Source organism: Aquarana catesbeiana, linkage group LG02 (genome assembly GCF_042186555.1).
Source record: "Aquarana catesbeiana isolate 2022-GZ linkage group LG02, ASM4218655v1, whole genome shotgun sequence".
Lineage (NCBI taxonomy): Eukaryota > Metazoa > Chordata > Amphibia > Anura > Ranidae > Aquarana > Aquarana catesbeiana.
The window spans coordinates 462552291-462567802 of NC_133325.1; the positions used below are offsets into that span (position 1 = coordinate 462552291).

General features: G+C 41.7%; 1 protein-coding gene across 7 annotated transcripts in view; it reads right to left on the reverse strand.

Annotated features, from left to right (window-relative positions):
- Positions 1-15512, reverse strand: part of NGF (nerve growth factor) — a 172254-nt gene that overhangs the window by 107961 nt on the left and 48781 nt on the right. For 3 of the 7 annotated variants that reach the window (XM_073615667.1, XM_073615669.1, XM_073615668.1), the window contains exon 2: positions 9421-9558. The exons of 3 other annotated variants lie outside the window; for them this stretch is intronic. The gene's annotated coding sequence lies outside the window, so the exon portion shown is untranslated. The remainder of the gene's footprint in view (positions 1-9420; positions 9559-15512) is intronic. One more of the 7 variants, XM_073615670.1, reaches the window with a different exon arrangement.

The window sequence follows — 15512 nt, forward strand, 5'->3', positions numbered from 1 at the left end:
TAGTTTGCCAGGTAGTAACTGTCCTGGCTGATTGATAGACGATCTACTGATTCCTCCCTAAATTCTGGAATTGCTGCACATTTTCTCTGCTGTCACTAGGTGGCACTGTGGCTGGTGACATTAGATTGACAAGGGCTTAGCAAGGTCAGATCATGAATGGATGGGGCATCTCAGCCCATGGCGGGGGTTTCTGGAATCTGGAAGTCTAGTGAAAGACTGGGAGCTCAGTGAGTGAAGATCTACTGTGAGATAAGAGAAGGACTATTCTGTGTTACCAAGAGTTATGTGCAAATACCTTTAGTGACTGTTGCAAGATTAGTTGCCATAGGAGACAGCGGTCCTACCTATACAGAAGTGTTATCCGGCTGGAGGCCTTCCACTGTACAGCTGTCTACCTATAGAGTCTCGGAGTCTGCCAAATATCATTGCATTTACCTAAGGGTGTCCTGGCCCTAACCCGCTCTCCCATAGTTCTTGTTAAGAGACAATAAACCTCTTGTTCGCATCCAAAAAGTGACTGGTGCCCATCATTTCATCTTGCATTACACCCACCATGCCTGGTAACCCACTCTATAAGGAAGGATGTCAGCTCTCCCTAACCCTTGAGGTCACCATTAGGCCTCGGGGGCCCCAGAACCTTGCTACATACATATATATATAGACAGAGAGAGAGAGAGACACACACACACACACACACACACACACTGTATCTCACATAGTGAGTATACCCCTCACATTTTTGTAAATATTTTATTATATCTTTTCAACACTGAAGAAATTACACTTTTCTACAATGTAAAGTAGTGAGTGTACAGCTTGTATAACAGTGTAAATTTTCTGTCCCCTCAGAATAACTCAATGTACAGTCATTAATGTCTAAACCACTGGAAACAAAAATGAGTACAGCCCTAAGTGAAAATATCCAAATTGGGCCCAAAGTGTCAATATTTTGTGTGGCCACCATTTTTTTTTCCAGGACTGCCTTAACCCTCTCAGGTATGGAGTTCACCAGAGCTTCACAGGTTGCCTCTGGAGTCCTCTTCCACTCCTCCATGAAGACATCACGGAGCTGGTGGATGTTAGAGACCTTGCACTCATCCACCTTCTGTTTGAGGATGCCCCACAGATGCTCAATAGGGTTTAAGTCTGAAGACATGCTTGGCCATTCCATCACCTTTACCCTTAGCTTTTTTAGCAAGGCAGTGGTCATCTTGGAGGTGTGTTTGGGGTTGTTATGTTGGAATACTGCCCTCAGACCCAGTCTACAAAGGGAGGGGGTCATGCTCAGCTTCAGTATGTCACAGTACATGTTGGCATTCATGGTTTCCTCAATGAACTGTAGTTCCCCAGTGGCGGCAGCACTCATGCAGCCCAAGACCATGACACTCCCACCACCATGCTTGACTGTAAGCAAGACACACTTGTCTTTGTACTCCTCACCTGGTTGCCGCCACACACGCTTGACACCATCGGAACCAAATAAGTTTATCTTGTTCTCACCAGACCACAGGACATGGTTCCAGTAATCCATGTCCATAGTCAGCTTATCTTCAGCAAACTGTTTGTGGGCTTTCTTGTGCATCATCTTTAGAAGAGGTTTCCTTCTGCAGACATACAGACCAATTTGATGCAGTGTGTGGCGTATGGTCTGAGCAATGACAGGCTGACACCCCACCCCTTAAACCTCTGCAGCAATGCTGGCAGCACTCATGCGTCTATTTCCCAAAGACAACCTCTGCATAAGACACTGTCCACGTGCACTCAACTTCTTTGGTCGACCATGGCGAGGCTTGTTCTGAGTGGAAGCTCTCCTGTTAAACCGCTGTATGGTCTTGGCCACTGTGCTGCAGCTCAGTTTCAGGGTCTTGGCAATCTTCTTATAGCCTAGGCCATCTTTATGTAGAGCAACCATTCTTTTTTCAGATCCTCAGAGAGTTCTTTGCCATGAGGTGCCATGTTGAACTTCCAGTGACTAGTATGAGAGAGTGAGAGCGACAACACCAAATTTAACACACCTGCTCTCCATTCACACCTGAGACCTTGTAACACTAATGAGTCACATGACCCCGGGGAGGGAAAAGGGCTAATTGGGTCCAATTTGGACATTTTCACTTAGGGGTGTACTCACTTTTGTTGCCAGCAGTTTATACATTAATGGCTGCGTGTTGCGTTATTTTGAGGGGACAGCAAATATACACTGTTATACAAGCTGTACACTCACTACTTTACATTGTGGCAAAGTGTAATTTCTTCAGTGTTGTCACATGAAAAGATATAATAAAATATTTACAAAAATGTGAGGGTGTACTCACTTTTGTGAGATACGGTATATACACACACACACACACACACACACACATTAAAAATCCCTTTTTTTTTAAATGGTCGCATGACCTCTGTTCTCAACTGCATAAGGGGCTTACTGCAGTGGGGCGTGTCAGTAGGAGGCATGAGTCATGAATTGACCATACTGGGATGGATGAGTTTCCATGCCTAGCAACTATTGACTTTCAGATGGAAGCAATTGGGCAGATGTACAGCCGCCAGATTGCTTCCATGAACCTCTGGAAGTGCCACCCAGCCAAGTTAAGTGAAAAAAAATCAAGGTTTTTCAAGAGCTTAAACCCCCTAAAAAAGGGTTTGAGTCCCCCTGCCCCCAGGTACATGTACATGCGTACATAGTTACACATGTTGAAGGTGCCTACGTATCAAAATATCAAGTCCACTACATGTTACATATCGATACGCATGCCGCTATTGTGTGTGTGTGTTTTTTTATCTTTATTCCTTAATAGTACCATTAACATTAATTTTACTTTAGGAGCTCTGTAAACTCCACTGAGCAAAATTGACATGTAGAGCAGGGTGCCAAATTTCCAGTTCCCTGCTGGGTTGAAATGGTGTCTGTGAACGACACCAGTCCCATTTTTGTGCCTCTACCTCTTTTTGTGCCACTCACAATACACAGAATAAACAGCATTATTTTGCTGTGCTTTGTGAATGGTACAGTAACGTAAAGAGGCGGAGGCACAACACTGGAACTAATGTTGTTCATAGACACTGTTGCAATGCAACTGATTTATACCATGTTAACACCATAACTATGGGTGCAACATGGCCCAAAAGGTAAGGTTATCCTTGAAATGCAGTAAATTCCTCAAATTTACAATGGATATAAATTTGCTTTGTGTGTGCCAATATTATTTGCAAACTTAGCTATTACCTTGTAAAAGTAACAGTAACATCACTATGCTGTACATTGCGTGTGCAGAGGCAGAGCTGTTATGCAGCGTACACAAGAGCAGACTTTTCTATCAGACTGGTCCGGCGGATAATCCGATCGTGTGTGGGCTTCATCGGACCTTCAGCGGACTTTTCCAGTCGAAAATCTGACGGACTTTAGATTTGAAACATGCTTCAAATCTTTCCGATGGACTCGAGTCCGGTCGAAAAATCCGCTCGTCTGTATGCTAGTCCAACGGACGAAAACCCACGCTAGAGCAGCTATTGGCTACTGGCTATGAACTTCCTTATTTTAGTCCGGTCGTACGTCATCACGTACGAATCCGTCGGACTTTGGTGTGATCGTGTGTAGGCAAGTCCGTTCGTTCAAAAGTCCGTCGGAAGTCCGTCAAATGTCTGACGAAAGTCGGCCGGAATGGCCATCTAACTTTTGTTGCCGAAAAGTCCGCTCGTGTGTACATGGCCTTAGATGAATCAAGCAGGTCAACCCAGTACAAGCTGTCTGTAGAACTACAGGAGGGGGGCAGACACAAGACCAATCACCTTGCACACGGTGAGAAAGCCACAGTGACTGGTATTTATTACAGGGAACTCCTGCACAGAGGCAACGTTTGACACTAAATTGAAGTGTTCCTAAGCCCAGGACCCTGCATTCACTATATCTGGTCTCCCACAGTACACAGAACATGGAAATGCAATACATTTTGTAAATATAAACTACTAAAAATCTTTTCTCATTAGCAGTATATAGCAGTCTTGTGACTTCTATCAGTGCCTGGTTAAAGCTTGTAGGAGGAGTTTTCATATGTACTTGCTGTCCTATCAGGATGCAGGACCTCTGACCCTCTGTCTGGACAGTGCTGAGCATGTGCAGCCTGGCTCCAGTAACTCTGTCTTATCCAGACATGTTTTGGAGACAATGCAAGAAGGGGAGGATCTGTGCAGACAGGATCAAACAGCCTTTTTACACAATGCAGAGGATTAACCTCTTAGGTTCCACAGTGTGTATAACAAGCATGCTTTACTGCATATACAGCCTGATTTTACTGTTGTGGGTTTAGTAACACTTTAATGCACAGATCAGGAAGAAATATACAAAGCACATCAAGATTCCAGTAATTGAAACCGTGAAAAGTAGAAAAAGGAAACAGTGAACCTATTTGGATGTCACACTTGAAATCTTGGCTCTAGTATACACTTCCCTTTATCATTATACAGTAGTTTCTTCTTCTCAAAGGGATGCAGTTTCTGAATTTTCCATAACACAAGACTTAACAAGAATATTATAAATAAAACGTGATCTATGAATAGAGGACCAGCGAATGATTAAAAGGTGGGCACTCTTGATGAGTGCCTGTGATAGCTCCCTTTATTATTTTAACCCCCTTCACACCTAAGGGTAAAAAAATCTTAATGCCAAAGCACAATTTTGCAACTTTAACATGTGTTAGTAAAACCGTACGTATCATCACAATTACTTTGTGCATCCAGGTGGATTATACCTTGGTTTTTTTTCCAGGACAAATTGGGCTTTCATTTGGTAATAAATGGTTATGGATATCTCCTGATTTTTGCTTTTATTATCAAAGGAAACCTGGCCCAAAATAGTAAAAAAAAAATCATATTTTTTTAAAATTTAGCTGTATATTTCTTGCTAATACTATAACCTTCCACAAAGGAACAACCCAAATTAAATTCTCCTGCTCCTGATGATCGCAGCAATATCACACATGTGTATGTTAGTTGGTGTTTGTACCTGTAGTACAGCCCAGAAACAATAGTGCACATTTTGCTTTTTTTGAACCTACCTAAGACACACTGACACTGATGCTAGTTTAGAAAAATTAAAAAAATAAAACATTCTGCCAAAATATATTGGCCCTGACCGTTAACCCCGTCCTTGACTTTTGACCCAAACACTAACCCTGGCACTGACCTAGATCAAACCTTGATCTAGATATTTTTCTTTATTTTTTTTATTTTATTTTTTATTATTTATTTTTTTTTTTTACACACACTTTTTTTCCCCTCTCTGCAAGAAAAGAGAAAGATATATTGTATCCTTCCTCTCCATTCACAGAGAGAGAAAAACACAGGAGCGGGCTTCACAGTGACTGATCACTATGATAGCCAACCAAAGGCTACCACAGCGATCTGGTGACCCGGAATCGGCAGATCTGGGTCCCAATAGTTAGTACGGGGACCGGGGCTCTCTGTGAGACCCCAATCTCTGTGCTGGGAGTGTGCTGGGTGGTGCAATCCCAGCATGAATGGAGATACAGATATATGCAGGTCCACGGAACAAAGCCCAGTACAGTGGGGTCGCATATATGTGTTACATCAGCGAGAAGGAGTTAACCTCAACCTCTGGTGACCTGGAATCGGGAGATCCAGGTCCCGATAGTCAGTATGGGGACTGGGGCTCTCTGTGAGACCCCAGTCTCTGTGCAGGGAGAGTGCTGTGTGGTGCACTCCCAGCACGAATGGAGATATAGATATATGTGGCCCCACGAAACAAAGCCCAGTGCAATGGGGCCGCATATATGTGTTACATCAGGACGCGCTCTCTCTTAGTCTTAGTCACACTGTAGTCTGCACCTTCCCATTGTCCTTGGCTCCCTATTAGATGGAAAGCATGATGGGTAAAAGGCCAACATAGAATCAGGGAGAACAAGAAGGAGCATGTCCAAGGTGCAAAATAAGATATACGATGATAGTTTGTGAAGTGTGGTGTTACAGATTTTAGGGGCACTATCATCTGAGTAACACTTTGTTACATTTTAAAAGTTCTCAAGTTTGGTTTGATGCTTATAAATATATACACACACAACCAGACATACACACGTGTGCATAAATATCAATCTAATATACTTCATATACTCCTAGCATTGGGAAAGACATAGTAAACTGACAACATTAACACCTTTTTGCTTAAAAGAAAATTGTGTTCTGCATGTAGTAACAGGAAGAGTATTTTTAATTTCCTATTTTGCTGCTTTGCCTGTGGTCATTTTTTAATCACATTTATCTAAGCATTGTTAATACAGGCATGTTTTAAAGATGAAATAACTCAAGAAGTTGAAGTATAAAATGTATAACCTTCTTTTACATCTCCCATCCTATTTTTTTTTTCATTTTTGATAGACACTTGAAGTATGATGACAGAAAACACAATAGTCTAGATCAGGGGTCCGGTCGGTAAAACTTTCTTTCAGCAGAGGTCTGAATCTCATGTCGGCACCTATGGCACATTTTCGTGTGTGTCAAACCTCATGTTGCTGCAACACCATGCGGCTTGGTGTTTTTCTTTCTCTGTGTTTTTCACGAGTAGTGCAGCCCATTAAAATGAATGGGCTGACCTACCCAAAACGTGTGTACAGAATGCACATGCAGAGATCTGAACCCATTCTTACATTAGTGTCCTCAGTCCCCACTGCACATCACAGTCCCCTCCCCCCTTCACATCAAGATCCCCTCTTGATGAGTGTCCTTAGCTCTCCCTTTACATCACCCTCCTCCACCCCCTTTTACACTTCCTTGACATCAACTACCCCCCAACAGTACTGTCCTCTGCCCCTATTTACATCATCGCCCCCACATTACTGTCCTCAGTCTCCCCCCCCCCATTACAGTCCTCAGCCACCCAACGTTACTGTCTTCAGCCCTTACATTACAGTTCTCAGCCCCTTTCACATTACAGTCCTCAGCCCCCCCCTCACATTACTATCCTCATTGTCCTCCACATTATGTTTCTCAGGTCCCTCCCCACATCACAGTCCTCTGCACCCCACATTACAGTCATCAGACTCCTCCAAATGTATTGCTCTCAGCCCCCCCACATCACGTCTTCAGGCCCCTCACATTACAGTCCTTAGCCCCCCCACATCACTGTCCTAAACCCCCCACTTTAATATCCTTAGACCCCCCGACATTACAATCCTCAGCTCCTCCCCCCACATTTAGTCCTCAACTCCTTTTTTACATCAGCCACCCTTCACATTAATGTCCTCAACCCCTGTTAACTCCCCCTTCACTGTCTTACCTTACACAGAACGATTGGAGGGCGGGAGGCACAGCATGACTGGATGGAGGGTGGGAACTGTAAGATAGTGATTGGTTGCTAGGACTGCCCTTCATCCAAGCAGCCAATCCCTTGCTTGTTAACCTCAGGCAGCTCCCATCCTCCATCCAGAACTTTCCTGCCTCCCGCTGTTGGCTTTGTGAAGATTACAGAGCAACAGCTGGGGGAAGAAAAGGCTCCTAAATGAAACAGTGACTCGGTTCGCATCTTTGACCACTGGTGCCTGGTCTAGATCATATAGGTCATTATTTTTATTTATTTATTTATTATAGTAAGATTTAAAAATAATAGAATGCATATTTTTTTGGCAGATAAAAAGGAAATATTGTATATGAATATTTTATGTACACTATTTTCACTAAACAGGTGGAGGTAGGAGGTAGGCTCCTTTTTACATATTTACAAAGCTAGACTGAACTTTTTGTCTGCTTTCTATAGAGCTGAAGAGTTAAAGCAGTGTTCCTCCCAAAAAAAAAAAAAATAAATTAAAAGCCAACACCTACACATACTGCAGCTGCTGGCTTTTAACAATAGGACACTTACCTGTCCTGGAGTCCAGCAATGTCTGCACCGCAGCTGATGTTTCCATCAGCTGTCAGGTGCTGCCACCTTGCGTAGCCTTACGGCTTTGCGCCGGGAACCCTACTGCGCATGCGCGAGGCCCTGCTCCTCTCTCCTACTGGCCCGGCAACAGGGAGAGGAGGAGGGAGCCCCACGATGATGTCACAGGCCGTGGCCTGGACTCCCAGAAGTGGGAACTTCCCCCGAACTTCCCCCGAAATGTGCCAATTGTGGCACCGGAGTGGGAGAGGTGACAAATGAGCGGAAGTTCCACTTTAATGCTCAAATTACATACAGAGCTGAATAATTCAGAGGAGTGACTTGCCTTTCTTTTCCCCTCTGTTCGGGTAATTCTGCATACATTTGTATTGAGACAGACGCAAAGGAAAAAGCTACTGCTGTGCTTTCTCTTTAGAAACTGTGGAATAGTTGTCAAAACCGATTTCATAGGTGCATGCTGTTTTTTTTTTTTTCCTATATCTCTTTATTTAAGACAACAAGTACATTCACAAGCAAACATATGAACGTTTTAGGTGCAGCTGAGGAATATCAATTCAATGTTAGTATGTAGGCCCATTTACTAAAACTGGAGCACTCAGAATCTGCTGCAGCTGTGCATGGTAACCAATCAGCTTCTAACTTCAGCTTGTTCAGTTAAGCTTTGACAATAATACCTGGGACCTGATTGGTTTCTATGCAAAGCTGCACCAGATTTTGCATTCTCCAGTTTTAGTACATCCCCCCCAGTTCCCTAGTTACATCAGATATTGCATATAGCACATTTCAGCCCTTTCTTCCCTATTGATTCACTTCTGATATAGACATTGCCATAGTTTTCCTCATTAACAGACATGTAATGTGTATGTATCATATAAACTGAAAACCTGCCTCTGCCTGTACCTGTGGTGTCAGTGTTTTTCCATGAACTATTGACCAACCTAACAGGGTTAAACCTGAAATTTTTCAACAATAAGCTGAGGAAAGGTGGAAGAGCATCAGACGTGGAATGGCCAAACCATAATGACCAACTTTCCATTAGTGATTTCCGGTTCCACTTTAGATATGCTTTGAATTTGGCACATTGTTCTAAATATTTATTTTTATTTATTTATTTCAGGTACTTATATAGCACCATCAATTTATGCAGCGCTTTACATATACATTGTACATTCACATCAGTCCCTACCCTCAAGGAGCTTACACTCTAAGGTCCCTAACTCACATTCATATACTAGGGACAATTTAGACAGGATCCAATTAACCTACCAGCATGTCTTTGGAGTGTGGGAGGAAACCGGAGTACCCGGAGGAAACCCACGCAGGCACAGGGAGAACATGCAAACTCCAGGCAGGTAGTGTCGTGGTTGGGATTCGAACCAGTGACCCTTCTTACTATATATAAACATTTTTAAAACTTACTGACTTAAAAAAAAAAACTTAAAGTAAACTCAAACCAAATATATTACTTTCACTATAAAATTAACATATGGGGTTATTTTATTTTATAACATGATATTATGTATTACACCACTCACCCAGGAAAAAGCCAGAAGGAATATGAAATGCCAAGACTGTGAAAAGCTTCACTGGTGTACTCCCTGGACCTTGGTTCGTCTTGAGACTGTCAGACTACCTCTTGGCTCAGTTCCCTCTCACATCGTAGCGGATCTACCCTGAAATAGACGTAGCTCTATTATGCACATGACAGCAGTGGATGGACAACAGATCATCCGTGCGTTTATTATAACCAGATTGCAGAGGGCATACAATTGCAGAAAAACATACAATTTTGTAGAAACTCACTGCAGGTGACAAGACAGCTTGACATCATTGCAAGTTCTAGATCTATAGTATATTTTGAGAGGTTATCTACAGTATTTTAGATGTATAACATTAAGAAATATTTCAGAGGGTACTGACATGTATGGTCACCACAGAATTGAATGATCACATCTAGGAGATTATGGATGAGCAAAGTAATTGCAGCAAAAAAAAAAAATCGATATTGCATCTGGCAAATTTCACAAAAGCCGAAATGCTCTCTGAGCTGCTTAGGCGATATTTGCTTGAGGAAAAAAAAAACACAAAACGTATTATTTTTTATGTGTGCTTTTATTGGGGGTATATTTAGGGTAGTTTAGTTATTAAATGTAGCGCTCCTTTGTTTGTGTTTTTTCCCTTTTTTTGTATTTGATAGTTATTCATATTCCATCTTAAAAAAATGCCCCTTTTCTTTTTTTAAAAGGAACAACTTTTGGCAAATTAACAATTTCAGGATAGTTGAAAGGAGCCATTCAAGGTTCCCTGAACTCCAATGCATTTTGTAAAAATTGTGACATTTCGCCAAAATTCCTTGATTTTCATCAAAATTTAAAGCGGAGTTCCACACAAAAATGGAACTTCCGCTTTTCGGAACCCTCCCCCCCTCCGGTGTCACATTTGGTACCTTTCAGGGGGGAGGGGGGTGCAGATACCTGTCTAAGACAGGTATTTGCACCCACTTCCGGCATAGACTCCCATGGGAGTCTACGCCTCTTCCCGTCCCCACCGCGCTGTCTCCTGGGAACACACAGCTCCCAGGAGAGAGCGGGGACCATTTGGGACAGGGAACCGGGAAGTGAAGCCGCAACGCTTCACTTCCTGATTCCCTCACCTAGGATGGCGGCGGCAGCTGCCGAGAACCGAGCGGGTTCTCGGCGTCCCCTGCCGACATCGCTGGACCCTGGGTTAGGTAAGTGGCCATGTATTAAAAGTCAGCAGCTGCAGAATTTGTAGCTGCTGGCTTTTAATATTTTTTTTTTTTGGCGGTGTGGGTGAACCCCCGCTTTAAGGTAAATGAAAACTCAATTTCACTCTTTTGTACTGAGATGATTAGAGAAAGCTATTTGATATTATGAATAAACTTCTATTTGTGATCCAGTTCTCAGAAACCAATCACAGAGCACTCCCAGACTTAAAGGTCAGATCAACTATATAAACATTTTACTTTCATCTGAAAAAGACCATTTGCATTCCCTGAGAACCTAATTTGAAGGATGATGTACTATGCACGTTTTTACACCAGTGGTGGGTTTTAATACCATCAGGATTACTTTAAACTACAAATGGTAATGGTGTTGATAAAACATACAGTATATCACTGAACCTTGAACGGAAAATTATTTTTTTTGCTGGCTAACTGGTAAGTGTGGGAAATACATGTAGTTTTTTTTTTTTTACCGTACAAAGCCCTTCCTTGTGCACCTTGTTCTAGAAGTTAGTTATGAATTGCGTTGGTTGCCATTTTTGATTAGTTTGCTGCATATGGTGTGGGACATTTTAGCGCCATTGTGCTCTGCTGGGCTTCTGGTGTGCTCCTGCACCTTTAAGGAGGATCCCGCCAAGCTTACAGTGCCTTGAATAAGTATTCACACCCCTTGAAATTTTCCACATTTTGTCATGTTACAACCAAAAACATAAATGTATTTTATTGGGATTTTATGTGATAGACCAACACAAAGTGACACATAATTGTTAAGTGAAAAGAAAATGATAAATGGTTTTCAAAATTTTTTACAAATAAAAATGTGAAAAGTGTGGTGTGCAGTTGTATTCAGCCCCCTTTACTCTGATACCCCTAACTAAAATCTAATGGAACTAATTGCCTTCAGAAGTCACCCAATTAGTAAATAGAGTCCATCTGTGTGTAATTTATTCTCAGTAAAAATACACCAGTTCTGTGAAGCCCTTAGGGGTTTGTTAGAGAACCTTAGTGAAAAACCAGCATCATGAAGACCAAGGAACACATCAGACAGGTCAGGGATAAAGTTGTGGAGAAGTTAAAAACAGGGTTAGGTTATAAAAAAAATCCCAAGCTTTGAACATCTCACGGAGCACTGTTCAATCCTTCCTCCAAAAATGAAAGAGTATGACACAACTGTAAACCTACCAAGACATGGCCGTCCACCTAAACTGACTGGCCGGGCAAGAAGGGCATTAAGAGACCCATGGTAACTCTGGGGGAGCTGTAGAGATCCACAGCTCAGGTAGGAGAATCTGTCCACAGGACAACTATTAGTCGTGCACTCCACAAACCTGGCCTTTATGGAAGAGTGGCAAGAAGAAACCCATTGTTGAAAGAATTCCATAGGAATTTGAAGTTTGCGAGAAGCAATGTGGGGGGACACAGCAAACATGTGAAAGAAGGTGCTCTGGTCAGATGAGACCAAAATTGAGCTTTTTGGCCTAAAAGCAAAATGCCATGTGTGGCGGAAAACTAACACTGCACATCACCCTGAACACACCATCCCCACCGTGATACATGGTGGTGGCAGCATCATGTTGTGGAAATGCTTTTCTTCTTCAGCAGAAACAGGGAAGCTGGCCATAGTTGATGGGTTGATGGATGGAGCCAAATACAAGGCAATCTTAGAAGAAAACCTGTTAGAGTCTGCAAAATACTTGAGACTGGGGCAGAGGTTCACCTTCCAGCAGGACGACCCTAAACATACAGCCAGAGCTACAACGGAATGGTTTAGATCAAAGCAAATTTATGTGTTAGAATGGCTTGGTCAAAGTCCAGACCTAAATCCAATTGAAAATCTGTGGCAAGACTTGAAAATTGCTGTTCACAGACACTCCCCATCCATTTTCACAGAGCTTGAGCTATTTTGCAGAGAAGAATGGGCAAAGATTTCACTCTTTAGATGTGCAAAGCTGGTAGAGAAACACCCAACAAGACTTTCAGAAAAAGGTGGTTCTACAAAGTATTGACTGAATACAAATGCACGCTACACTTTTCAGATATTTAGATAAATTTAGAAAACCACTTATCATTTAACTTCCACTTCACAATTATGTGCCACTTTGTGTTGGTCTATCACATAAATTCCCAATAAAATACATTTACGTTTTTGGTTGTAACATGACAAAATGTGGAAAATTTCAAGGGGTGTGAATACTTTTGTCTGTATATGCTAGAAAATGGAGACTCTCATAGTATCTAGTGTTAAGACCAAGTTATACAGAGAGGCCTCAACGCAGTGCAGCTTTCTCAAATATTTGCATTTATAACCTCTGGTTTTAAGTAAATTGTTAGAAAGTGTAATTTGTTCTTTTTGCTGTATAGCTGGTGGTAAGTGTGCTGGGAAACATCTTTTGTTTTGTTTGTTGAATAATACACCACCAATATTAAGAAGGACTGCGTAAAGAGGAGACATGTACAATCAACCTAGTGTTCCAGAACAAGGCCATGAAACTCTAAAAAGAACTTGGTAAGGAAGGAAGCAAAGGACCTTTACCAACAAGTAGAAGACAAGTCATCGCCCACCATGAGGGAGATACAGGTGGAACTATACTAAATAAACAGGATGGCAGTGTAGACCAGCAGCAATATAGGTATGAAGGCCTAAGCCTTGTATACCAAACCCTTTATTTTAGGAATAGAAACCAAAACAGGAAAAAAAGGCCATGAAAATAAAAACCAAGTAGAAAACAGCCTGACATTTGGGGATACATATTTAACCTTGGTCATTAGGACAAGGAGAACAATAGAAGGAGGAATACAGCCAGATAAGATGCAATCTCTTAAAGAGATATACAGTATACTGTATGGAAATTAGAAATTTCCAAACAGGAAATTAAATTAGAGCGTAATTAAAAATAGATGGATAGCATAAAAGCTGTCAGGATATAACTTAGAAGTGATCCAGCAGACAACCTCACACTTGGAATATGGGGGTGAATCTTGTTGAAGAGTTTATAATCCTGTGTCTCCCAATGGGCAATAAAGAAATCCTGATTGCTACTCTTTGGACTTCTTACTCATAGCCTTTGTGATGCTATAGTTTTTTTTCGTTTTTTTTTTTGGAAAGAGGAGATAAATGGCTATTCTGCTAAAGTTATGTGCTTTTTTGATGCTGCTTTAATGCAATTCTAAATTGTATGTAACAGTATCATCTAAAATACTTGTTGTTAAAAATCGGACTTTACAAAGCGTGTTCTACTGGTGTATAGGATTATTTATGCTGATAATTTACGTATAATTACAGGCCATATGATTGATGCTCAGGTAATGTAGGTAATAGCAGTTCTTAAAATATATGCCTTTAGCTACTAATAACATGCCAATGTATAACAAAGCAGCTGTTGCATGATATTTTTATGGTAATTAGCCTTCCTTTCTAGCAGTATTTGCTGTGGATATCGAAGTATCACTATATATAGCACTTTATAGAGCAAAATTCCTTAAACATTTTTTTGCCCATACTTCTCTTCTGGGTCACAGGAGTGCACTTCGGCACTCTTGTGACCCAAATTTAGCCGACAGCATGCTAAAGCCCGCTGACGTCAAAGAGCTGGTCCAGGCTCTGCAGGGATCCTGACAATAATGTTGGGGTTCTACCCAGATGCCTGATTGGCAGCTAGCTCAGCCTCTCAGTGTGCCCCTGACAGCCTGGCCCAGCCATTCCTGCCCCTCCACATCCCAGAGCTCCAATGAGCACTGGAGGGTCAGAGCAGAGAGCCGATGACTGACAGTTTGATGATGATTGCTCAGTTTTCTTGCTTCAGTTCACTAGCGTCATCAGGCTACACCAGTACTCATATAGTTCTAGCAAACTATGCAGCACTTTAGTCCCACTGAGGATGTGTATCTTGAAGCAACTCATAAATCTAATGTCCCTACCTTGTACATATAAGTGTCTTAAACAATAAGTCACTCAATTGCACACTTAACCTCCTTAGCAGTATTTCCGAGTGTGGCTCCGGGTGAATTTTCAGTACCAAAAGTGGTAACCCTGAGCCACACTTGGGATTGCATCGCAGGATCCAGGCAAAGTTACTTACCTTGTCCCCAGGATCCTGCGATGTCTCCCCACTGTGTGTGCGGGCTGTGTCTCCGCTCGATCTATCACAGTGCTGGGCTCCGTTCCCTGCCAGCGTCGCAACGCACGGGAACGGAGCCCGGCGCCAAATTCAAAAAGTGAAACACACATAATACATACAGTACACTGTAATCTTACAGATTACATTACTGTATCAAATTATTTCACATCCCTTTTGTCCCTAATGCTTTGTCCAGTGCCCTGCATGCAGTTTTATATTATATATACAGTTCTTTCTGCCTGGAAACTTGAGATTGTCCATAATAACATAAAAGTGTCCCTTTACATCAAAAGCAGTTTTAGACCAGATAGAAAACAGCGATAATAAATTAGAATCACTTGCAGAATTGAGTGATAGTGATTTGTGGGGAGATCCGTCATCAAATACTGAAAAGTAATGACAGCAACAATTCTGCAACTGAGCAAATTTCAGTGTTTTTGATTTGAAGACATTATTGAATAATTTTTATTATTATATTATTATTTGTTATAATTATTTATAGTTATTTATTATATTATAATGTATGATTTTGTGTTTCAAACTTTATCATACCCAGGATGTCTACTAGACTCTTGTTTAGACAGATTTAAGTGTGTTATTGCTAAGAATTACAGGCCTACAATATAAAACGCCAAATTTCCATGCAAAACAATTGTACCACTTTCAGCATCAAAAATTTGACATAATCATACCGCCAGGGAAGTAAACAGCTTTGCTGTTGTCAACTTTTTGTATAAAAGTCTGTGTGAAATATCCTTATATG